Here is a 24,443-nt window from a genome sequence, read left to right on the forward strand (position 1 = left end):
AAAGGAGTAGCCATGGGCTGCCCCTTCGCACCAGAATTGGCGGTATTATTTATGGCAATGTTTGAAGAGGCATACATCTATCAGAACAACCCTTTCATTCAATACATCGGAGCGTGGCTCCGGTTTATTGATGATGTTTTCATGACTTGGACGGGTGATAGTGACACTCTTGACCAGTTCCACCAATGGTTGAATGATAGAACTGCTGATATAAAATTCAGTATTTCCAGTTCGACTAGGAGGATTGCATTCTTAGACGTGGAAGTCTTCCCTTGTGAAGGGAAATTGGCCACTACTCTATACAGCAAGCCCACTGACAGAAACAAGTCCCTGATGTTTTCAAGTAATCATCCTAGGAACCTCAAAGAAAATCTCCCATATGGGCAGTTCCTGCGAGTTCGCAGGAACTGCACATTCAAGGAAGATTTTCAACATCACTCAGCAAAATTAACATCTAAATTGTGTGATAGGGGTTACCCTAAGAAACTCGTGAAGAGCTGTATGAGGAGAGCACAATGGACACCACGTGAGACCACCCTAGAACGCAAAACTAAACCTGAACTGAAACGACAGGTTTGTGTCACGACATACTGCCCTAATGCCAATCATCTGAAAAAAGTCATAAAGCAGAATTGGCACCTAGTGAAAGATCTGGATGACAGTCTTGTAGATATGCCTCTATTTGCTTTTAAAAAGGAAAATAACATTGCCAACCACATTGTTCGGGCTGCTATGCCAGCATCTAAACCTGCGACACTGCGCCAAATGATGGGGATGCCCCCCATTCTCGGACACCACAGATGTGGCACGTGCCTGTGTTGTGAATCTTCTATTGAGGGTTCATTGTTCCAGCATAACGGTATCTTCTGGAAACACGAATCCTTCAGTAACTGTAAGAGCAAGTTTGTCGTTTATGGCATTACATGCCCTTGCCACCTACTGTACATAGGTAAAACCAACCAGGAGATCCGTCACCGGATCTCGCAACATAAATCGAGAATCAAAAGGAAGGTCGAAAACGCCCCTCTGGTGCTCCACTGGACGCGGATGCAACATGCTGTCAGTGACCTTAAATGGACTGTGATTTCCAAAGTGGAAAAAAATCCCCGTGGTGGCGATCAAAATCTTGCATTGTCGAAACGGGAAGCTTTTTTAATAGTCAAATTTGACACTGCTGTGTCTGGGCTGAATGAACTAAGTGAAATATTTAAATTATAAGCAGGTTTGTTTCACTATCATTCACTCCTCCTATGCATGCAAATTCCGTTTTTTTCTAGTAGACCACTGGAAACCTTTGCGGACCTGCTAATCCGGCCCTGGTTTTCTGTTTCCAAACTGACTACCGGGAAACGTAGTGGGCGTATACCAATTATTGACCTGTATATATGGGCGGTCGCACGGCAGCCCAGCTAGCTAAGGCGCTTGTGCCAGAGTGCTGCCTCCCGCTACGCCGTCGCCTGAGGTTTTGGACTAGTGATTCATTTGTGAGTATTACTAGACGCATGTCTCGCAGTGTTAGCCATTTACACTTTACCGCCTCGTAACTAACTCTTACCCCGTTGTTTCTACCGCAGTAATTATCTTCAAAATGCCCTCAGCGTGCAGCGCCGCGTTTACGGTAACACGCCTACAACCTTTTTAAATTTAGTCATACCCGTTCCAACGGTCCCCTGACATTTGCCATGTTATATTTTGCAGGGCCTGTGATTCGTTTGTAATCAGCGAGCCGCGTTTGGCGGACCACGCCCTTCGCAATTAACTACGGTAAGCCGCGTTGCTTCCTTCGAGCCTTATTGAACTACTGGTGGGTAGCATTCCAAATGTACTGACGGGCGCAATGTTGGTTCTCCCCCAGGTTCCCCAAACTACTCTAAATAAAGTGTCGGCTACAGTAATTTCAACATTGAATGTTCAGTCCTTCTGGTAAGATATGTCAGCAGTTACACATTGATACGTTAGTATCCTGAGGCGGTTGCAGTTAACTGAAGCTTTTGCTCCATTACTTTTTTATAGACATCATGCTTTGTTCTACTCTCATTCCGACGGCGGTTGCACTCTAAAATAAAGGCTCAATAATAATAGGTAAGGACTGTTGCAGCTATTTTAGAACTTCTAGCTCTTTACCAGCGAGAAACCTGCCCTGATTATATATGTGTCCACTGATTTATAGGTACCACAATCGTTCTTCCAAGTGACTCTGCCTCTAGCATAGCATTCCCGCCTACTATCAAGGCAGGTAAGACTATAAGTTTTCCAATTCTTTCATTCTTCAGCCACCCTGATTAGGTCACGTAGGTAACTCTAGTCTGCCTTGATCATTTTCAGGTACAGGTTTTTTTCCCCCCAGCCATGATGCTGTGAATTTGATTATCTGGATGTAATTTCACCATTTGGGTAAGCTGTGGAGGAGGGGGTGAGACCTGAGTGAGGAATCTGATGCTGATTCACTGAATGCACATCTTGTATAACTTTCCCCCTCAATCTTTCTTTTCTTCTTTTAGATATAACCAAAGGCCCTGAAGAGAATCCTCATAGACCAGTAGGATTCGAAACGCGTAGGCCCATTGCCACTCTCGAGTCTGCATGGGTGATAAGCTCATCTGAATCGCCCTGTTGCTTATCACTACTCTTTGTACATTACTTTGTTCATTTTTTCTTTAACAAAAAAACTGAGAATATCTGAATTTGTTTAAAGGAATGTACTTTTCGTATATATAATTTTCCAGTAATACCCTCCAAATTACTTTGCAGACCGTGGCCTTCTCCAGCATTCTTGTGCCTGTTCGTCCACTGTAAATATTGGTCACTGTAATATATTGCACACGTTATAATTTCCTGTTGTTCCTGAATGGTTGAATGTCGTATGCTTGTGACATGTTTGATATGATGAAAGATGCCCTTATCTCTTATTTTTGTACTTAGCATGTAATATTGTCTACCTTTTTGAACAAGTTTTTCTAAAATATAGCTGTTCTTTTGAACAAAATAATAAAAGCTACTAATCAGCTCCCAGTCTTGAATTACTCCTTCAGGTTCTGTGTTTAAACATTTGTTAATTATTCTTTTGCATCAGTACTGGCATTTTCACTTTGTTTTTCTCGGTATGCCCAAAGCGGCATAGCCGGAGCGCGCCTTCCCCCGCCCGAGAGGGGTTGTCCTAGACACCTCGAAGGAAGACCACGCCCAGTAGGCGTATCAGGGACGGGTATACGCCCTCCCGCAGAAGGATAAAGGAGCGGGAACCCAGAAGATCGTCCTCTTGTTCCTCGGATCGGAAGGCTGCACCCACTCGTTGCTCGTGAGCCCTCGACGGAACAAGCAGCAATTTTGAACGTGGTAATCCTGTTTTTATCTTTCAGTTTCGACACAGATTTCAGGACCTCGTGGATCGACCAAAGGCGGAGGACTCGAAACCATGCCTAGCAAGCAAGCAGGAAAGGGTTCCGAGATGGAGAAGATGTTACGCCTGTTGTCGAACCGGATGGCGTGTATGGACCGAAAGCTCGGTCAAGTCCAATCGCTCGGTAGAGGTTTGGCGGAGGTAAAGAAGCAATTGGCTACAATGGACGACCCAGGTCAGCCGAAAAAGGTAATAGGCCCGGCCTTGCCGGGAGTGGTTCCCGGGTTAAGAGGGAAGCGGGTCAAAGAAAGGGCAGTCTCGGGGGAGGGGTCCCGGCACCAGTGGTGCCGCCCATCGTCCCCCTAGTACCGGCTGGTAACCCGGTTCAGGAACCAGTTTTAGGCCAGCCTATCCCAGTGGTGATCACCTCGACCGAGGATGATGAAATGCCCCCAGAATTGGCCGCTCAGTTGACCGCATGGCTTAAAACAAAGGTGGGGGGCACAGCGACCCCGGGAGATCCGGCCGAAGAGGCCAGAGTGTTAATGAAGCAGTTGCGGCAATCGAGAGATGTCGCGAAAGCGAGTGTTCCTCTTGTTCCCCCACAGGTGGCGCCAGGAGTACCAGCAGCTGGTCAAGAGAAGGTGGCGGCAACAATAGCCGATCCGGGTAAGCTCGCATTGCCAATGGTGGGGGAGGGCTCGATACCCTCTAGGCGGGAAAAGGTTGCACAGCACGTTCCCTTGGCCACGAAAGAGTTAATATGGGGAGACAAGTATGTCAACATGTTTTCATTGTTAACGGACCATCGTGAGATGGAGTATGCTAAAACGCAGAAAGATTTGTGGCACCCTAGTGTATGGCGCGCCAAGATGGCCGAGTTCAGGGTGGAAGAGACAGTGACGAACTGGGTTAAGGCCTTCTCTTTATTTACCGCAGTTATGGGGGAACGTAAACCTGATGTTATGACTGAGTTGGTTTGCTATCAGAATCGCATTATGGATTTTTATTCAATGTATGAGGGGGAAGAATGGAAAGGCTATGACATGAAGTTCCGTAAAGCAAAGGAATATGATGCTTCTCTGTCTTGGGATTGTTTGGACTCGGTGTCATGGCACAAGCAACTCCTGCCAGGGGCGACAGGTACGTCCTCGCCAGGCGGGAGCAGGTCCGGAGTTGTCCGCCAAAAGCCCGGGGTGCCCTTTCGAGCAGGCACAGGTGGGGGCTATCAGCCTAGAGTTGGCGGGAAGGGCGGACAAGGAGGGGTCTGTTGGGGCTTCAATCGAGGCAATTGTAACAGACCACAGGGGACATGCAAGTTTAAGCATGTGTGTGCCGGCTGTGGGAATTCCTCACACCCGGAAAGTGCATGTAGATCAAAGAATGGCGGGACGGTTGGAAAAGGAGGACCTAAGCAGGAGTGAGATGGACCTTTGTAACCGATTGCCTACACCAGTTGATCTAATGGTTATGATTCCGTGGTTAAACAAATACCCTGATCATGTGTCCGCTGGGGTGTTGAGGAAGGGATTCTTACATGGCCTCCACATCCCGGTGGGGGAAGTTCGGGGGAATTCCTTTTATAGAAACCAGTTATCGGTACAGCACAACCCAAGCGTGGCAGAAAAGAAAATAGCAAAAGAAGCCAGTTTCGGACGAGTGGCTGGCCCCTTTTCCTGCCCGCCGTTGGCCGATTTCATATGTTCCCCGTAAGGGGTTGTCCCGAAGAAAGATCCGGGGGAGTTTAGACTCATACATAACCTTTCTGCTCCCAGGGGTTCCTCGGTGAATGATGCCATAGACCCAGAAGTTTGTTCGTACGATACGCATCGTTCGACGATGCCGTGGCCATGTTGAACCACCTAGGCCCTGGGGCACTGATGGCGAAATGTGATATCGAATCAGCATTCCGGTTGCTTCCGGTGCACCCGCAGGATCAGAGCCTGTTAGGTTTTGCATTTCAGGGAAATTATTACATGGACAAATGCATGCCCATGGGTTGTTCCATTTCATGTGCATATTTTGAGATGTTTAGCTGTTTTTTGGATTGGGCATTTACAGAGGCCACAGGGCATAGACATGTTATGCATTATCTGGATGATTTTCTGTTTTTGGGGGCAGCCGATGATATGAATTGCGCACAGGCGCTGTATGATTTCTGCATCCTCATGAATGAATTCGGTGTCCCATTGGCACCAGGTAAGACGGTTGGACCATCTACTTCACTGGAGTTTCTGGGTATTGAGCTCGATTCTGGGGAGGGGTGTTTCCGACTACCAGTAGACAAAGTGACCAAGTTCCGGGCTTCCTTGAGGCAATGCCTGGGTGGGGAGAAAGTGACCCTGCACTAGTTACAACGAACAGTGGGTCAGCTTAATTTTGCCTTAAGGGTGATTCCTATGGCCCGCCCGTTTTCGCGCTCTATCGCGCAGGCTATGGGTGGTCTCAAAGAGGCTCACCACCGTACGAGACTGTCTGGAGAGGTTCGCCAGGATATGCGTATCTGGTTGGCATTTCTGGCGGACTTCAACGGTCGAGTCGTCTGGAGCTCCCCGCCAGAGTCTTCGGAGGAATTGGGTCTATGGACCGACTCGGCAGGGAGCGTGGGTTTTGGCGCCATCTTGGGTGATCGATGGTCGGCACAAACATGGCCAACATGGTGGTACTCCGACGGCCTCACAGGTAACATTGGGTTCCTGGAGTTATTCCCCATCTGGGTTGCTCTGATGACATGGGCCGATGACTTCAGGGGCCGCTCAGTGGTGTTTTGGTCCGACAATATGACTGTCGTAGATTGCATTAACCGACAGGCAGCACGCTGCAAAATGATGTTGAGATTGTTGAAAGAGATTGTGCTGCTGTGCATGAGATTGAATGTACTGTTCAGGGCGAAACATGTGCCAGGTGTACTGAATCATGCGGCTGATGCACTCTCTCGTTCACGTATGCAGGCATTCAGGGGTTATCTGCCCACAGCAGACTTAGAGGCAGCACCATTCCCAGAAGCAATGTGGCTAATCGGTGCCTCGGATTACAAGACCTCGTGGCAGCGAGTCTAGCCCCCAGGACAAGGAAAGCATACGAAGGAGCGTTTCGTTCTTATTGCACATATTTGGGTCCTGTGGGGAGTCTGCATTGGGGGCAGGAGGAATTCTTCCTGGGGTACCTGGTTGCACTACACAGGGAGGGCCGATCAGTGGCAACGGCCGGTAGGCATAGGGCGGCCATTTCATTCATGGCCCAGGTACACGGCATAAAAGACCCTACAGGTTCTTTTTTGGTGAAGAAAGCCCTTCGCGGCTGGCAGCGCCTTGAGGGTTGCAAGAGAGATACGAGGCACCCGATTGGCTTAGACAGACTGTCTCTGCTTTTAGCAAAGCTGGACGAGACGTGTTCCTCCCATTACGAAGCAGTTCTGTTCCGGGCAGCGTTCACATTGGCATTCCATGGGGCCATGAGGGTGAGCGAGCTTGTCGCAAGGAACAAGAGAGATATGGAGGGAGGTTTGTGCAGGGATCACATCCAGATAAGGGGTGATTCGATGGTAATCATGATAGCCAGGTCCAAGACCGACCAGGGGGCTATGGGAGATAGTGTGGTCGTACAGCGCAAGCGAGGGTCCCCCGTCTGCCCGTTGAAGTGTGTGGAAGACAATTTGGCGCTGAGATCGGCCGCTTGGGGGGGAGCTTGCTCTGACACAAGGATAGCCCCCCACTGACGAGATTCCAGTTTCAGAGGGTGCTGGCACTGGCAATCGCTAACGCGGGCATGGACCCGTGCGGTTTTGGGACCCACTCCTTTAGGATAGGGGCTGCTACTGAGGCTACAGCCAGGGGTCAGAGTGCCGAGGAAGTGAAACAATTGGGCCGTTGATCCTCGAATTGCTTTAAGAGGTATGTGCGATTGCACATGTTGTAAGTGATCAATTGACATGCACTCACGTTTTCTGTCTTTTGTTTACTTTGCAGTTTCGCGGGCCTGCCATGCAGGGCGGAATTGGAGGTCGACCCTACATCAAGAGACCAGCGGTCAGAGATCACCGACTGGGGAGAGGATGGTATGGGTCGTGGGCCACTCATACGTGAGGCGCGCCGGTGACGTATTCAAGGAAGGTGACGCCATTCACGCACCTGGGGAATACGGGTTCAGAGTGGCTTTCCATGGGAAAGGTGGGCTCGTTTTTGACAAATTTGAGTCATTTTTCGAGGGACTCTTAGGGCGGCATAGGTCACCGCCATCTATAGTCATAGTACACCTGGGTGGCAACGATTTGGTGACACTGGGTAGACGAGTGTTACTTGAACGAATCTTGTCGGCTGTTAGCTGGTTGGCTAAAAGAGTCCCGGGGTGCACGATTGCCTGGTCCCACATGATTCCTAGAAGGAGGTGGCAGGGGGGCCTTTCGGTGTCAGCTCTGAACCATTCAGTTAAACCGGTCAATAATAAGATTAATAGACTGTTCCGTTCTGCACAGTTGCATGTCATTCCTCATGGGTGTATCCGGGGTGACCATATGTATCTGTACGATGGGGTTCACCTGTCCAGGGAGGGGAATGATTTACTAATAGGAGATTTGGTTGCATGGCTGAGAGGTTTGAGGAAGTATGACCTATAGGAGGAGTTGGGGGGACCGGATAGTCGGTCAACTATCCGGTCTGTGGCGGTAAGGTCATGATCGGTGAGCAGGAATTTAAAGGTCCCTAGAGTGGGGCGCCACCCACAATGGATGGGAGCGCCTGGGGGAAGACGGCCATTGGCCCCTTCCACGGGGAGGCGGCACCCACTAAGGATGGGGCGCCTAGGGGGAGATGGCCATGGGCCCCTCCCAGGGGGGGAGGCGGTTAAATGCCCCTCCTGACTAATTTCCCGGGGGCCGGATATCCGCGACGGCGGATAGAGAGTATGGGGTGGGGGGGGAGTCCACGCTGTCCTTCCTACAGAGACCTCATACGGGAACTCGGACGACCCTTAAGATGGCGTCGAGTAGAAAAGGGGCCCCCACCACGACAAGGGAAGTTACAGTTGGCAATGAGGGTAGAGCCCTCTGCGCATGCGCCGCTCACACGGTGAGGGCGGGAGTTTGGTAGTAGGGATCTGACACCGGTTAAGACCTTGCCGTTGGCCCTTAATGCTAGGATGTACAATTTGAATTAGAGTGTATGCATTTTCAGGATGTTAGCCAAAAGTACATGACTGCATCGAAATGTAATAAATGTCAAATTGTACATAATGCATAATGATGAAACTTTTAATTTAATGTTTTAAATTTTGTTTCATATTTTAATAAATACGAGCGTGAGGGTGACTCCCTCCCGTCTTCCAAAAGTTCAACGATTGTCCGACTTCCCATCCTTGGGGATGTGTGTTGGGAGGGGGTGGCGGGCATCCCGGCCATATAACAATGAAACAAATATCTGTTTTTTAAATGATCCAGTTTTCCTTTAATAAATAATATTAAGGACTACTTCTCCTCAACCACAGTTTCAAGGTTGTACTTTCCGGAACAATTTAGTATGATCCTCTCACTCTTTCATGATGTACTGATATTTTGTCATTCTGGTTGTACTTTAACCCCTTCCACGCTCATGACGAGCTGGGCTCGTCATGAGGTAGCCTCCTCGCACGCTCATGACGAGCCCAGCTCGTCATGAAACATGGGAATAAGTAAATCTCAGCACAGGAGGGGAAAATGCATAGCATCGAGGTGGTTAAAGCTGGGGATATAGCTCAGTGGTAGAGCATTTGACTGCAGATCAAGAGGTCCCTGGTTCAAATCCTGGTGTCCCCTCACCCTATTTTGATTCTGTTGTATCTAATTGGAACTTTCCATCAATTCCATTTGGATCATCTTTGACAGAGTCAGTGTGCCCTTGGATATTGCACTTTAATGGCATTACAGTGTTTGCTTCTCAAAACCTGTGAGTAAATGCAGTTTTTAACACTCGGCTTGGTATTCCTTTTGGGAAATTTCTGAAACATCATTGATCAATTTAGGAATTCGGCTCTTCCTTTCACAGCACTAAACAAAGGGAATGGACTATTAAACCAATTGACAACTTTGTTATACTGTTTGGTGCTTTCTTGTATTGCACTGAAGAAATGGCGTATAAAACTTGGCAGCGAAGCAGTCAATCTATTTCTCATTTCACCTGTGTCTTCAGTCTTACATATATTCCACCTCTTCTCTGTGCATGCAAAGTATGTGTTTGTTTGAAGCACTTCATTTTTGTGCAACGTAGGAACTATTTAATTTCTCCTTAAAAGCTCTGCCTACGTGCAAGATGTATGAACTATCATTGCAGTTGCAAGAAGGCTGGTCTGAAGAATCAGGCCATTTGCAAACGCAAAATGGCTTTTTCTGATGTATTAAATGGAAGGTATTCGAAAGGGGTGTTTGGGTGTACCTTCCAAATACCGAATTGTAGTGGTACGTAGAAATGTTTTTCCACCATAATTTGGCCCAAAACAATCATACTTCATCATCATCTCTGTGATTGTGGTAACCAATCCTCAAATGATAAGGTGTCCCGTAAAAACCTCTTCCCCTTTAAGAATGTTTCAAAACAATCATTGTATGTAGAGGCATTGGTCCTATGTACCACTGCATATTCAAATAAAATAACAATGAAACAAATAAATCTGTTTTTTAAATGATCCAGTTTTCCTTTAATAAATAATATTAAGGACTACTTCTCCTGTTCCACAGTTTCAAGGTTGTACTTTCTGGCACAACTTAGTATGATCCTCACACTCTTTCATGATGTACTGATATTTTGTCATTCTGATTTTACAGAAAAGCTGGGGATATAGCTCAGTGGTAGAGCATCTGACTGCAGATCAAGAGTTCCCTGGTTCAAATCCGGGTGTCCTCTCACCCTATTTTGATACTGTTGTTTGTAATTGGGACTTTTCATCAATTCTATTTGGATCATCTTTGGCAGAGTCAGTGTTCCCTTGGATATTGCACTTTCATAGCATTTCAGTGTTTCCTGCTCAAAACCTGTGAGTGAATGCAGTTTTTAACAGTCGGCTTGTTATTCCCTTTGGGAAATTTCTGAAACATCATTGATCAATTTTGGAATTCGGCTCTTCCTTTCACAGCACTAAACAAAGGGAATGGACTATTAAACCAATTGACAACTTTGTTATACTGTTTGGTGCTTTCTTGTATTGCACTGAAGAAATGGCGTATAAAACTTGGCAGCGAAGCAGTCAATCTATTTCTCATTTCACCTGTGTATTCAGTCTTACATATATTCCACCTCTTCTCTGTGCATGCAAAGTATGTGTTTGTTTGAAGCACTTCATTTTTGTGCAACGTAGGAACTATTTAATTTTTCCTTAAAAGCTCTGCCTACGTGCAAGATGTACAAACTATTATTGCAGTTGCAAGAAGGCTGGTTTGAAGAATCAGGCCATTTTCAAACGCAAAATGGCTTTTTCTGATGTATTAAATGGAAGGTATTCGAAAGGGGTGTTTGGGTGTACCTTCCAAATACCGAATTGTAGTGGTATGTAGAAATGTTTTTCCACCATAATTTGGCCCAAAACAATCATACTTCATCACCATCTCCGTGATTGTGGTAACCAATCCTCAAATGATAAGGTGTCCCGTAAAAACCTCTTCCCCTTTAAGAATGTTTCAAAACAATCATTGTATGTAGAGGCATTGGTCCTATGTACCACTGCCTATTCAAATAAAATAACAATGAAACAAATATCTGTTTTTTAAATGATCCAGTTTTCCTTTAATAAATAATATTAAGGACTACTTCTCCTATTCCACAGTTTCAAGGTTGTACTTTCCGGAACAACTTAGTATGATCCTCTCACTCTTTCATGATGTACTGATATTTTGTCATTCTGGTTGTACTTTAAAGCTGGGGATATAGCTCAGTGGTAGAGCATTTAACTGCAGATCAAGAGGTCACTTGTTCAAATCCTGGTGTCCCCTCACCCTATTTTGATTCTGTTGTTTGTAATTGGGACTTTCCATCAATTCCATTTGGATCATCTTTGACAGAGTCAGTGTTCCCTTGGATATTGCACTTTAATGGCATTACAGTGTTTGCTTCTCAAAACCTGTGAGTAAATGCAGTTTTTAACACTCGGCTTGGTATTCCCTTTGGGAAATTTCTGAAACATCATTGATCAATTTTGGAATTCGGCTCTTCCTTTCACAGCACTAAACAAAAGGAATGGACTATTAAACCAATTGACAACTTTGTTATACTCTTTGGTGCTTTCTTGTATTGCACTGAAAAAATGGCATGTAAAACTTGGCAGCGAAGCAGTCAATCTATTTCTCATTTCACCTGTGTCTTCAGTCTTACATATATTCCACCTCTACTCTGTGCATGCTAAGTATGTGTTTGTTTGAAGCACTTCATTTTTGTGCAACGTTGGAACTATTTAATTTCTCCTTAAAAGCTCTGCCTACGTGCAAGATGTACGAACTATCATTGCAGTTGCAAGAAGGCTGGTCTGAAGAATCAGGCCATTTGCAAATGCAAAATGGCTTTTTCTGATGTATTAAATGGAAGGTATTCGAAAGGGGTGTTTGGGTGTACCTTCCAAATACCGAATTGTAGTGGTACGTAGAAATGTTTTTCCACCATAATTTGGCCCAAAACAATCATACTTCATCATCATCTCTGTGATTATGGTAACCAATCCTCAAATGATATGGTGTCCCGTAAAAACCTCTTCCCCTTTAAGAATGTTTCAAAACAATCATTGTATGTAGAAGCATTGGTCCTATGTACCACTGCCTATTCAAATAAAATAACAATGAAACAAATAAATCTGTTTTTTAAATGATCCAGTTTTCCTTTAATAAATAATATTAAGGACTACTTCTCCTGTTCCACAATTTCAAGGTTGTACTTTCTGGCACAACTTAGTATAAACCTCACACACTTTCATGATGTACTGATATTTTGTCATTCTGATTTTACTGCAAAGCTGGGGATATAGCTCAGTGGTAGAGCATTTGACTGCAGATCAAGGGGTCCCTGGTTCAAATCCGGGTGTCCTCTCACCCTATTTTGATTCTGTTGTTTGTAATTGGGACTTTTCATCAATTCTATTTGGATCATCTTTGACAGAGTCAGTGTTCCCTTGGATATTGCACTTTAATAGCATTTCAGTGTTTCCTGCTCAAAACCTGTGAGTGAATGCAATTTTTAACAGTCGGCTTTTATTCCCTTTGGGAAATTTCTGAAACATCATTGATCAATTTTGGAATTCGGCTCTTCCTTTCACAGCACTACACAAAGGGAATGGACTATTAAACCAATTGACAACTTTGTTATACTGTTTGGTGCTTTCTTGTATTGCACTGAAGAAATGGCATATAAAACTTGGCAGCGAAGCAGTCAATCTATTTCTCAATTCACCTGTGTCTTCAGTCTTACATATATTCCACCTCTTCTCTGTGCATGCAAAGTATGTGTTTGTTTGAAGCACTTCATTTTTGTGCAACGTAGGAACTATTTAATTTCTCCTTAAAAGCTCTGCCTACGTGCAAGATGTACGAACTATCATTGCAGTTGCAAGATGGCTGGCCTGAAGAATCAGGCCATTTGCAAACGCAAAATGGCTTTTTCTGATGTATTAAATGGAAGGTATTCGAAAGGGGTGTTTGGGTGTACCTTCCAAATACCGAATTGTAGTGGTACGTAGAAATGTTTTTCCACCTTAATTTGGCCCAAAACAATCATACTTCATCATCATCTCTGTGATTGTGGTAACCAATCCTCAAATGATAAGGTGTCCCGTAAAAACCTCTCCCCTTTAAGAATGTTTCAAAACAATCATTGTATGTAGAGGCATTGGTCCTATGTACCACTGCCTATTCAAATAAAATAACAATGAAACAAATAAATCTGTTTTTTAAATGATCCAGTTTTCCTTTAATAAATAATATTAAGGACTACTTCTCCTGTTCCACAGTTTCAAGGTTGTACTTTCTAGCACAACTTAGTATGATCCTCACACTCTTTCATGATGTACTGATATTTTGTCATTCTGATTTTACAGAAAAGCTGGGGATATAGCTCAGTGGTAGAGCATTTGACTGCAGATCAAGAGTTCCCTGGTTCAAATCCGGGTGTCCTCTCACCCTATTTTGATACTGTTGTTTGTAATTGGGACTTTTCATCAATTCTATTTGGATCATCTTTGACAGAGTCAGTGTTCCCTTGGATATTGCACTTTAATAGCATTTCAGTGTTTCCTGCTCAAAACCTGTGAGCGAATGCAGTTTTTAACAGTCGGCTTGTTATTCCCTTTGGGAAATTTCTGAAACATCATTGATCAATTTTGGAATTCGGCTCTTCCTTTCACAGCACTAAACAAAGGGAATGGACTATTAAACCAATTGACAACTTTGTTATACTGTTTGGTGCTTTCTTGTATTGCACTGAAGAAATGGCGTATAAAACTTGGCAGCGAAGCAGTCAATCTATTTCTCATTTCACCTGTGTCTTCAGTCTTACATATATTCCACCTCTTCTCTGTGCATGCAAAGTATGTGTTTGTTTGAAGCACTTCATTTTTGTGCAACGTTGGAACTATTTAATTTCTCCTTAAAAGCTCTGCCTACGTGCAAGATGTACGAACTATCATTGCAGTTGCAAGAAGGCTGGTCTGAAGAATCAGGCCATTTGCAAATGCAAAATGGCTTTTTCTGATGTATTAAATGGAAGGTATTCGAAAGGGGTGTTTGGGTGTACCTTCCAAATACCGAATTGTAGTGGTACGTAGAAATGTTTTTCCACCATAATTTGGCCCAAAACAATCATACTTCATCATCATCTCTGTGATTATGGTAACCAATCCTCAAATGATATGGTGTCCCGAAAAAACCTCTTCCCCTTTAAGAATGTTTCAAAACAATCATTGTATGTAGAAGCATTGGTCCTATGTACCACTGCCTATTCAAATAAAATAACAATGAAACAAATAAATCTGTTTTTTAAATGATCCAGTTTTCCTTTAATAAATAATATTAAGGACTACTTCTCCTGTTCCACAATTTCAAGGTTGTACTTTCTGGCACAACTTAGTATAAACCTCACACACTTTCATGATGTACTGATATTTTGTCATTCTGATTTTACTGCAAAGCTGGGCATATAGCTCAGTGGTAGAGCATTTGACTGCAGATCAAGGGGTCCCTGGTTCAAATCCGGGTGTCCTCTCACCCTATTTTGATTCTGTTGTTTGTAATTGGGACTTTTCATCAATTCTATTTGGATCATCTTTGACAGAGTCAGTGTTCCCTTGGATATTGCACTTTAATAGCATTTCAGTGTTTCCTGCTCAAAACCTGTGAGTGAATGCAATTTTTAACAGTCGGCTTTTATTCCCTTTGGGAAATTTCTGAAACATCATTGATCAATTTTGGAATTCGGCTCTTCCTTTCACAGCACTACACAAAGGGAATGGACTATTAAACCAATTGACAACTTTGTTATACTGTTTGGTGCTTTCTTGTATTGCACTGAAGAAATGGCATATAAAACTTGGCAGCGAAGCAGTCAATCTATTTCTCAATTCACCTGTGTCTTCAGTCTTACATATATTCCACCTCTTCTCTGTGCATGCAAAGTATGTGTTTGTTTGAAGCACTTCATTTTTGTGCAACGTAGGAACTATTTAATTTCTCCTTAAAAGCTCTGCCTACGTGCAAGATGTACGAACTATCATTGCAGTTGCAAGATGGCTGGCCTGAAGAATCAGGCCATTTGCAAACGCAAAATGGCTTTTTCTGATGTATTAAATGGAAGGTATTCGAAAGGGGTGTTTGGGTGTACCTTCCAAATACCGAATTGTAGTGGTACGTAGAAATGTTTTTCCACCTTAATTTGGCCCAAAACAATCATACTTCATCATCATCTCTGTGATTGTGGTAACCAATCCTCAAATGATAAGGTGTCCCGTAAAAACCTCTCCCCTTTAAGAATGTTTCAAAACAATCATTGTATGTAGAGGCATTGGTCCTATGTACCACTGCCTATTCAAATTAAATAACAATGAAACAAATAAATCTGTTTTTTAAATGATCCAGTTTTCCTTTAATAAATAATATTAAGGACTACTTCTCCTGTTCCACAGTTTCAAGGTTGTACTTTCTAGCACAACTTAGTATGATCCTCACACTCTTTCATGATGTACTGATATTTTGTCATTCTGATTTTACAGAAAAGCTGGGGATATAGCTCAGTGGTAGAGCATTTGACTGCAGATCAAGAGTTCCCTGGTTCAAATCCGGGTGTCCTCTCACCCTATTTTGATACTGTTGTTTGTAATTGGGACTTTTCATCAATTCTATTTGGATCATCTTTGACAGAGTCAGTGTTCCCTTGGATATTGCACTTTAATAGCATTTCAGTGTTTCCTGCTCAAAACCTGTGAGCGAATGCAGTTTTTAACAGTCGGCTTGTTATTCCCTTTGGGAAATTTCTGAAACATCATTGATCAATTTTGGAATTCGGCTCTTCCTTTCACAGCACTAAACAAAGGGAATGGACTATTAAACCAATTGACAACTTTGTTATACTGTTTGGTGCTTTCTTGTATTGCACTGAAGAAATGGCGTATAAAACTTGGCAGCGAAGCAGTCAATCTATTTCTCATTTCACCTGTGTCTTCAGTCTTACATATATTCCACCTCTTCTCTGTGCATGCAAAGTATGTGTTTGTTTGAAGCACTTCATTTTTGTGCAACGTAGGAACTATTTAATTTTTCCTTAAAAGCTCTGCAAGATGTACGAACTATTATTGCAGTTGCAAGAAGGCTGGTTTGAAGAATCAGGCCATTTGCAAACGCAAAGTGGCATTTTCTGATGTATTAAATGGAAGGTATTCGAAAGGGGTGTTTGGGTGTACCTTCCAAATACCGAATTGTAGTGGTACGTAGAAATGTTTTTCCACCATAATTTGGCCCAAAACAATCATACTTCATCACCATCTCAGTGATTGTGGTAAGCAATCCTCAAATGATAAGGTGTCCCGTAAAAACCTCTTCCCCTTTAAGAATGTTTCAAAACAATCATTGTATGTAGAGGCATTGGTCCTATGTACCACTGCCTATTCAAATAAAATAACAATGAAACAAATATCTGTTTTTTAAATGATCCAGTTTTCCTTTAATAAATAATATTAAGGACGACTTCTCCTGTTCCACAGTTTCAAGGTTGTACTTTCCGGAACAACTTAGTATGATCCTCTCACTCTTTCATGATTTACTGATATTTTGTCATTCTGGTGGTACTTTAAAGCTGGGGATATAGCTCAGTGGTAGAGCATTTGACTGCAGATCAAGAGGTCCCTGGTTCAAATCCTGGTGTCCCCTCACCCTATTTTGATTCTGTTGTTTGTAATTGGGACGTTCCATCAATTCCATTTGGATCATCTTTGACAGAGTCAGTGTTCCCTTGGATATTGCACTTTAATGGCATTACAGTGTTTGCTTCTCAAAACCTGTGAGTAAATGCAGTTTTTAACACTCGGCTTGGTATTCCCTTTGGGAAATTTCTGAAACATCATTGATCAATTTTGGAATTCGGCTCTTCCTTTCAAAGCACTAAACAAAGGGAATGGACTATTAAACCAATTGACAACTTTGTTATACTGTTTGGTGCTTTCTTGTATTGCACTGAAGAAATGGCATATAAAACTTGGCAGCGAAGCAGTCAATCTATTTCTCATTTCACCTGTGTCTTCAGTCTTACATATATTCCACCTCTTCTCTGTGCATGCAAAGGATGTGTTTGTTTGAAGCACTTCATTTTTGTGCAACGTAGGAACTATTTAATTTCTCCTTAAAAGCTCTGCCTACGGGCAAGATGTACGAACTATCATTGCAGTTGCAAGAAGGCTGGTCTGAAGAATCAGGCCATTTGCAAACGCAAAATGGCTTTTTCTGATGTATTAAATGGAAGGTATTCGAAAGGGGTGTTTGTGTGTACCTTCCAAATTCTCGAATTGTAGTGGTACGTAGAAATGTTTTTCCACAATAATTTGGCCCAAAACAATCATACTTCATCATCATCTCTGTGATTGTGGTAACCAATCCTCAAATGATAAGGTGTCCCGTAAAAACCTCTTCCCCTTTAAGAATGTTTCAAAACAATCATTGTATGTAGAGGGATTGGTCCTATGTACCACTGCCTATTCAAATAAAATAACAATGAAACAAATAAATCTGTTTATTAAATGATCCAGTTTTCCTTTAATAAATAATATTAAGGACTACTTCTCCTGTTCCACAGTTTCAAGGTTGTACTTTCTGGCACAACTTAGTATGATCCTCACACTCTTTCATGATATACCGATATGTTGTCATTCTGATTTTACTGAAAGGCTGGGGATATAGCTCAGTGGTAGAGCATTTGACTACAGATGAAGTGGTCCCTGGTTCAAATCCGGGTGTCCCATCACCCTATTTTGATTCTGTTGTTTGTAATTTGGACTTTTCATCAATTCCATTTGGATCATCTTTGACAGAGTCAGTGTTCCCTTGGATATTGCACTTTAATAGCATTTCAGTGTTTCCTGCTCAAAGCCTGTGAGTAAATGCAGTTTTTAACACTCGGCTTGGTATTCACTTTGGGAAATTTCTGAAACATCATTGATCAATTTTGGAATTCAGCTCTTCCTTTCACAGCACTAAACAAAGGGAATGGACTATGAAACCAATTGACAACTTCGTTATACTGTTTGGTGCTTTCTTGTATTGCGCTGAACAAATTGCGTATAAAACTTGGCAGCGAAGCAGTCAATCTATTTCTCATTTCACCTGTGTCTTCAGTCTTACATATATTCCACCTCTTCTCTGTGCATGCAAAGTATGTGTTTGTTTGAAGCACTTCATTTTTGTGCAACGTAGGAACTATTTAATTTCTCCTTAAAAGCTCTTCCTACGTGCAAGATGTACGCACTATCATTGCAGTTGCAAGAAGGCTGGTCTGAAGAATCAGGCCATTTGCAAACGCAAAATGGCTTTTTCTGATGTATTAAATGGAAGGTATTCGAAAGGGGTGTTTGGGTGTACCTTCCAAATACCAAATTGTAGTGGTACGTAGAAATGTTTTTCCACCATAATTTGGCCCAAAACAATCATACTTCATCATCATCTCCGTGATTGTGGTAACCAATCCTCAAATGATAAGGTGTCCCGTAAAAACATCTTCCCCTTTAGGAATGTTTCAAAACAATCATTGTATGTAGAGGCATTGGTCCTATGTACCACTGCCTATTCAAATAAAATAACAATGAAACAAATAAATCTGTTTTTTAAATGATCCAGTTTTCCTTTAATAAATAATATTAAGGACTACTTCTCCTGTTCCACAGTTTCAAGGTTGTACTTTCTGGCACAACTTAGAATGATCCTCACACTCTTTCATGATGTACTGATATTTTGTCATTCTGATTTTACTGACAACCTGGGGATATAGCTCAGTGGTAGAGCATTAGACTGCAGATCAAGAGTTCCCTGATTCAAATCCGCGTGTCCTCTCACCCTATTTTGATTCTGTTGTTTGTAATTGGGACTTTTCATCAATTCTATTTGGATCATCTTTGACAGAGTCAGTGTTCCCTTGGATATTGCACTTTAATAGCATTTCAGTGTTTCCTGCCCAAAACCTGTGAGTGAATGCAGTTTTTAACAGTCGGCTTGTTATTCCCTTTGGGAAATTTCTGAAACATCATTGATCAATTTTGGAATTCGGCTCTTCCTTTCACAGCACTAAACAAAGGGAATGGACTATTAAACCAATTGACAACTTTGTTATACTGTTTGGTGCTTTCTTGTATTGCACTGAAGAAATGGCGTATAAAACTTGGCAGCGAAGCAGTAAATCTATTTCTCATTTCACCTGTGTCTTCAGTCTTACATATATTCCACCTCTTCTCTATGCATGCAAAGTATGTGTTTGTTTGAAGCACTTCATTTTTGTGCAACGTAGGAACTATTTAATTTTTCCTTAAAAGCTCTGCCTACGTGCAAGATGTACGAACTATCATTGCAGTTGCAAGAAGGCTGGTCTGAAGAATCAGGCCATTTGCAAACGCAAAATGGCTTTTTCTGATGTATTAAATGGAAGGTATTCGAAAGGGGTGTTTGGGTGTACCTTCCAAATACCGAATTGTAGTGGTACGTAGAAATGTTTTTCCACCATAATTTGGCCCAAAACAATCATACTTCATCACCATCTCAGTGATTGTGGTAAGCAATCCTCAAATGATAAGGTGTCCCGTAAAAACCTCTTCCCCTTTAAGAATGTTTCAAAACAATCATTGTATGTAGAGGCATTGGTCCTATGTACCACTGCCTATTCAAATAAAATAACAATGAAACAAATATCTGTTTTTTAAATGATCCAGTTTTCCTTTAATAAATAATATTAAGGACGACTTCTCCTGTTCCACAGTTTCAAGGTTGTACTTTCCGGAACAACTTAGTATGATCCTCTCACTCTTTCATGATTTACTGATATTTTGTCATTCTGGTGGTACTTTAAAGCTGGGGATATAGCTCAGTGGTAGAGCATTTGACTGCAGATCAAGAGGTCCCTGGTTCAAATCCTGGTGTCCCCTCACCCTATTTTGATTCTGTTGTTTGTAATTGGGACGTTCCATCAATTCCATTTGGATCATCTTTGACAGAGTCAGTGTTCCCTTGGATATTGCACTTTAATGGCATTACAGTGTTTGCTTCTCAAAACCTGTGAGTAAATGCAGTTTTTAACACTCGGCTTGGTATTCCCTTTGGGAAATTTCTGAAACATCATTGATCAATTTTGGAATTCGGCTCTTCCTTTCACAGCACTAAACAAAGGGAATGGACTATTAAACCAATTGACAACTTTGTTATACTGTTTGGTGCTTTCTTGTATTGCACTGAAGAAATGGCATATAAAACTTGGCAGCGAAGCAGTCAATCTATTTCTCATTTCACCTGTGTCTTCAGTCTTACATATATTCCACCTCTTCTCTGTGCATGCAAAGTATGTGTTTGTTTGAAGCACTTCATTTTTGTGCAACGTAGGAACTATTTAATTTCTCCTTAAAAGCTCTGCCTACGTGCAAGATGTACGAACTCTCATTGCAGTTGCAAGAAGGCTGGTCTGAAGAATCAGGCCATTTGCAAACGCAAAATGGCTTTTTCTGATGTATTAAATGGAAGGTATTCGAAAGGGGTGTTTGGGTGTACCTTCCAAATACCGAATTGTAGTGGTACGTAGAAATGTTTTTCCACCATAATTTGGCCCAAAACAATCTTACTTCATCATCATCTCTGTGATTGTGGTAACCAATCCTCAAATGATAAGGTGTCCCATAAAAACCTCTTCAACTTTAAGAATGTTTCAAAACAATCATTGTATGTAGAGGCATTGGTCCTATGTACCACTGCCTATTCAAATAAAATAACAATGAAACAAATAAATCTGTTTTTCAAATGATCCAGTTTTCCTTTAATAAATAATATTAAGGACTACTTCTCCTGCTCCACAGTTTCAAGGTTGTACTTTCTGGCACAACTTAGTATGAGCCTCACACTCTTTCATGATGTACTGATATTTTGTCATTCTGATTTTACTGAAAAGCTGGGGTATAGCTCAGTGGTAGAGCATTTGACTGCAGATCAAGAGGTCCCTGGTTCAAATCCGGGTGTCCCCTCACCCTATTTTGATTCTGTTGTTTGTAATTGGGACTTTTCACCATTCCATTTGGATCATATTTGACAGAGTCAGTGTTCCCTTGGATATTGCACTTTAATAGCATTTCAGTGTTTCCTGCTCAAAACCTGTGAGTAAGTGCAGTTTTTAACACTGGGCTTGTTATTCCCTTTGGGAAATTTCTGAAACATCATTGATCAATTTTGGAATTCGGCTCTTCCTTTCACAGCACTAAACAAAGGGAATGGACTATTAAACCAATTGACAACTTTGTTATACTGTTTGGTTCTTTCTTGTATTGCACTGAAGAAATGGCGTATAAAACTTGGCAGCGAAGCAGTCAATCTATTTCTCATTTCACCTGTGTCTTCAGTCTTACATATATTCCACCTCTTGTCTGTGCATGCAAAGTATGTGTTTGTTTGAAGCACTTCATTTTTGTGCAACGTAGGAACTATTTAATTTTTCCTTAAAAGCTCTGCCTACATGCAAGATGTACGAACTATCATTGCAGTTGCAAGAAGGCTGGTCTGAAGAATCAGGCCATTTGCAAACGCAAAATGGCTTTTTCTGATGTATTAAATGGAAGGTATTCGAAGGGGTGTTTGGGTGTACCTTCCAAATACCGAATTGTAGTGGTACGTAGAAATGTTTTTCCACCATAATTTGGCCGAAAACAATCATACTTCATCACCATCTCAGTGATTGTGGTAACCAATCCTCAAATGATAAGGTGTCCCGTAAAAACCTCTTCCCCTTTAAGAATGTTTCAAAACAATCATTGTATGTAGAGGCATTGGTCCTATGTACCACTGCCTATTCAAATAAAATAACAATGAAACAAATATCTGTTTTTTAAATGATCCAGTTTTCCTTTAATAAATAATATTAAGGACTACTTCTCCTCATCCACAGTTTCAAGGTTGTACTTTCCGGAACAACTTAGTATGATCCTCTCACTCTTTCATGATGTACTGATATTTTGTCATTCTGGTTGTACTTTAAAGCTGGGGATATAGCTCAGTGGTAGAGCATTTGACTGCAGATCAAGAGGTCCCTGGTTCAAATCCTGGTGTCCCCTCACCCTGTTTGGATTCTGTTGTTTGTAATTGGGACTTTCCATCAATTCCATTTGGATCATCTTTAACAGTCAGTGTTCCCTTGGATATTGCACTTTAATGGCATTACAGTGTTTGCTTCTCAAAACCTGTGAGTAAATGCAGTTTTTAACACTGGGCTTGTTATTCCCTTTGGGAAATGTCTGGAACATCATTGATCAATTTTGGAATTCGGCTCTTCCTTTCACAGCACTAAACAAAGGGAATGGACTATGAAACCAATTGACAACTTTGTTATACTGTTTGGTGCTTTCTTGTATTGCTCTGAAGAAATGGCATATAAAACTTGGCAGCGAAGCAGTCAATCTATTTTTCATTTCACCTGTGTCTTCAGTCTTACATATATTCCACCTCTTCTCTGTGCATGCAAAGTATGTGTTTGTTTGAAGCACTTCATTTTTGTGCAACGTAGGAACTATTTAATTTCTCCTTAAAAGCTCTGCCTACGTGCAAGATGTACGAACTATCATTGCAGTTGCAAGAAGGCTGGTCTGAAGAATCAGGCCATTTGCAAACGCAAAATGGCTTTTTCTGATGTATTAAATGGAAGGTATTCGAAAGGGGTGTTTGGGTGTACCTTCCAAATACCGAATTGTAGTGGTACTTAGAAATGTTTTACGACCATAATTTGGCCCAAAATAATCATACTTCATCATCATCTCTGTGATTGTGGTAACCAATCCTCAAATGATAAGGTGTCCCGTAAAAACCTCTTCCCCTTTAAGAATGTTTCAAAATAATCATTGTATGTAGAGGCATTGGTCCTATGTACCACTGCCTATTCAAATAAAATAACAATGAAACAAATATATGTTTTTTAAATGATCCAGTTTTCCTTTAATACATAATATTAAGGACTACTTCTCCTGTTCCACAGTTTCAAGGTTGTACTTTCTGGCACAACTTAGAATGATCCTCACACTCTTTCATGATGTACTGATATTTTGTCATTCTGATTTTACTGACAACCTGGGGATATAGCTCAGTGGTAGAGCATTTGACTGCAGATCAAGAGGTCCCTGGTTCAAATCCGGGTGTACCCTCACCCTATTTTGATTCTGTTGTTTGTAATTGGGACTTTTCATCAATTCCATTTGGATCATCTTTGACAGAGTCAGTATTCCCTTGGATATTGCACTTTAATAGCATTTCAGTGTTTCCTGCTCAAAACCTGTGAGTAAATGCAGTTTTTAACACTCGGCTTGTTATTCCCTTTGGGAAATTTCTGAAACATCATTGATCAATTTTGGAATTCGGCTCTTCCTTTCACAGCACTAAACAAAGGGAATGGACTATGAAACCAATTGACAACTTTGTTATACTGTTTGGTGCTTTCTTGTATTGCACTGAAGAAATGGCGTATAAAACTTGGCAGCGAAGCAGTCAATCTATTTCTCATTTCACCTGTGTCTTCAGTCTTACATATATTCCACCTCTTCTCTGTGCATGCAAAGTATGTGTTTGTTTGAAGCACTTCATTTTTGTGCAACGTAGGAACTATTTAATTTCTCCTTAAAAGCTCTGCCTACGTGCAAGATGTACGAACTAGCATTGCAGTTGCAAGAAGGCTGGTCTGAAGAATCAGGCCATTTGCAAACGCAAAATGGCTTTTTCTGATGTATTAAATGGAAGGTATTCGAAAGGGGTGTTTGGGTGTACCTTCCAAATACCGAATTGTAGTGGTAAGTCGAAATGTTTTTCCACCATAATTTGGCCCAAAACAATCATACTTCATCACCATCTCCGTGATTGTGGTAACCAATCCTCAAATGATAAGGTGTCCCATAAAAACCTCTTCCCCTTTAAGAATGGTTCAAAACAATCATTGTATGTAGAGGCATTGGTCCTATGTACCACTGCATATTCAAATAAAATAACAATGAAACAAATAAATCTGTTTTTTATATGATCTAGTTTTCCTTTAATAAATAATATTAAGGACTACTTCTCCTGTTCCACAGTTTCAAGGTTGTACTTTCTGGCACAACTTAGTATGATCCTCATACTCTTTCATGATATACCGATATGTTGTCATTCTGATTTTACTGAAAGGCTGGGGATATAGCTCAGTGGTAGAGCATTTGACTGCAGATGAAGTGGTCCCTGGTTCAAATCCGGGTGTCCCCTCACCCTATTTTGATTCTGTTGTTTGCAATTTGGACTTTTCATCAATTCCATTTGGATCATCTTTGACAGAGTCAGTGTTCCCTTGGATATTGCACTTTAATAGCATTTCAGTGTTTCCTGCTCAAAGCCTGTGAGTAAATGCAGTTTTTAACACTCGGCTTAGTA

General features: G+C 41.9%; 9 non-coding genes across 9 annotated transcripts; all 9 read left to right on the plus strand.

Moving 5' to 3' along the window:
* Window positions 1-9,056: 9,056 nt before the first annotated feature.
* Window positions 9,057-9,128, plus strand: TRNAC-GCA (transfer RNA cysteine (anticodon GCA)). Its single transcript has one exon. It is a non-coding gene; the product is annotated as a tRNA-Cys (tRNA).
* Window positions 9,129-12,306: 3,178 nt separating this feature from the next.
* On the plus strand, window positions 12,307-12,378 carry TRNAC-GCA (transfer RNA cysteine (anticodon GCA)). The gene has a single exon. It is a non-coding gene; the product is annotated as a tRNA-Cys (tRNA).
* Window positions 12,379-13,388: 1,010 nt separating this feature from the next.
* On the plus strand, window positions 13,389-13,460 carry TRNAC-GCA (transfer RNA cysteine (anticodon GCA)). Its single transcript has one exon. It is a non-coding gene; the product is annotated as a tRNA-Cys (tRNA).
* Window positions 13,461-15,554: 2,094 nt separating this feature from the next.
* TRNAC-GCA (transfer RNA cysteine (anticodon GCA)) lies at window positions 15,555-15,626 on the plus strand. The gene has a single exon. It is a non-coding gene; the product is annotated as a tRNA-Cys (tRNA).
* A 1,002-nt stretch (window positions 15,627-16,628) lies between these two features.
* On the plus strand, window positions 16,629-16,700 carry TRNAC-GCA (transfer RNA cysteine (anticodon GCA)). The gene has a single exon. It is a non-coding gene; the product is annotated as a tRNA-Cys (tRNA).
* A 1,013-nt stretch (window positions 16,701-17,713) lies between these two features.
* Window positions 17,714-17,787, plus strand: TRNAC-ACA (transfer RNA cysteine (anticodon ACA)). The gene has a single exon. It is a non-coding gene; the product is annotated as a tRNA-Cys (tRNA).
* A 2,092-nt stretch (window positions 17,788-19,879) lies between these two features.
* Window positions 19,880-19,951, plus strand: TRNAC-GCA (transfer RNA cysteine (anticodon GCA)). Its single transcript has one exon. It is a non-coding gene; the product is annotated as a tRNA-Cys (tRNA).
* Window positions 19,952-22,042: 2,091 nt separating this feature from the next.
* On the plus strand, window positions 22,043-22,114 carry TRNAC-GCA (transfer RNA cysteine (anticodon GCA)). Its single transcript has one exon. It is a non-coding gene; the product is annotated as a tRNA-Cys (tRNA).
* A 1,008-nt stretch (window positions 22,115-23,122) lies between these two features.
* TRNAC-GCA (transfer RNA cysteine (anticodon GCA)) lies at window positions 23,123-23,194 on the plus strand. Its single transcript has one exon. It is a non-coding gene; the product is annotated as a tRNA-Cys (tRNA).
* The last annotated feature ends 1,249 nt before the right edge of the window (window positions 23,195-24,443 follow it).

This window comes from Lissotriton helveticus, chromosome 1_2 (assembly GCF_964261635.1).
Source record: "Lissotriton helveticus chromosome 1_2, aLisHel1.1, whole genome shotgun sequence".
NCBI lineage: Eukaryota > Metazoa > Chordata > Amphibia > Caudata > Salamandridae > Lissotriton > Lissotriton helveticus.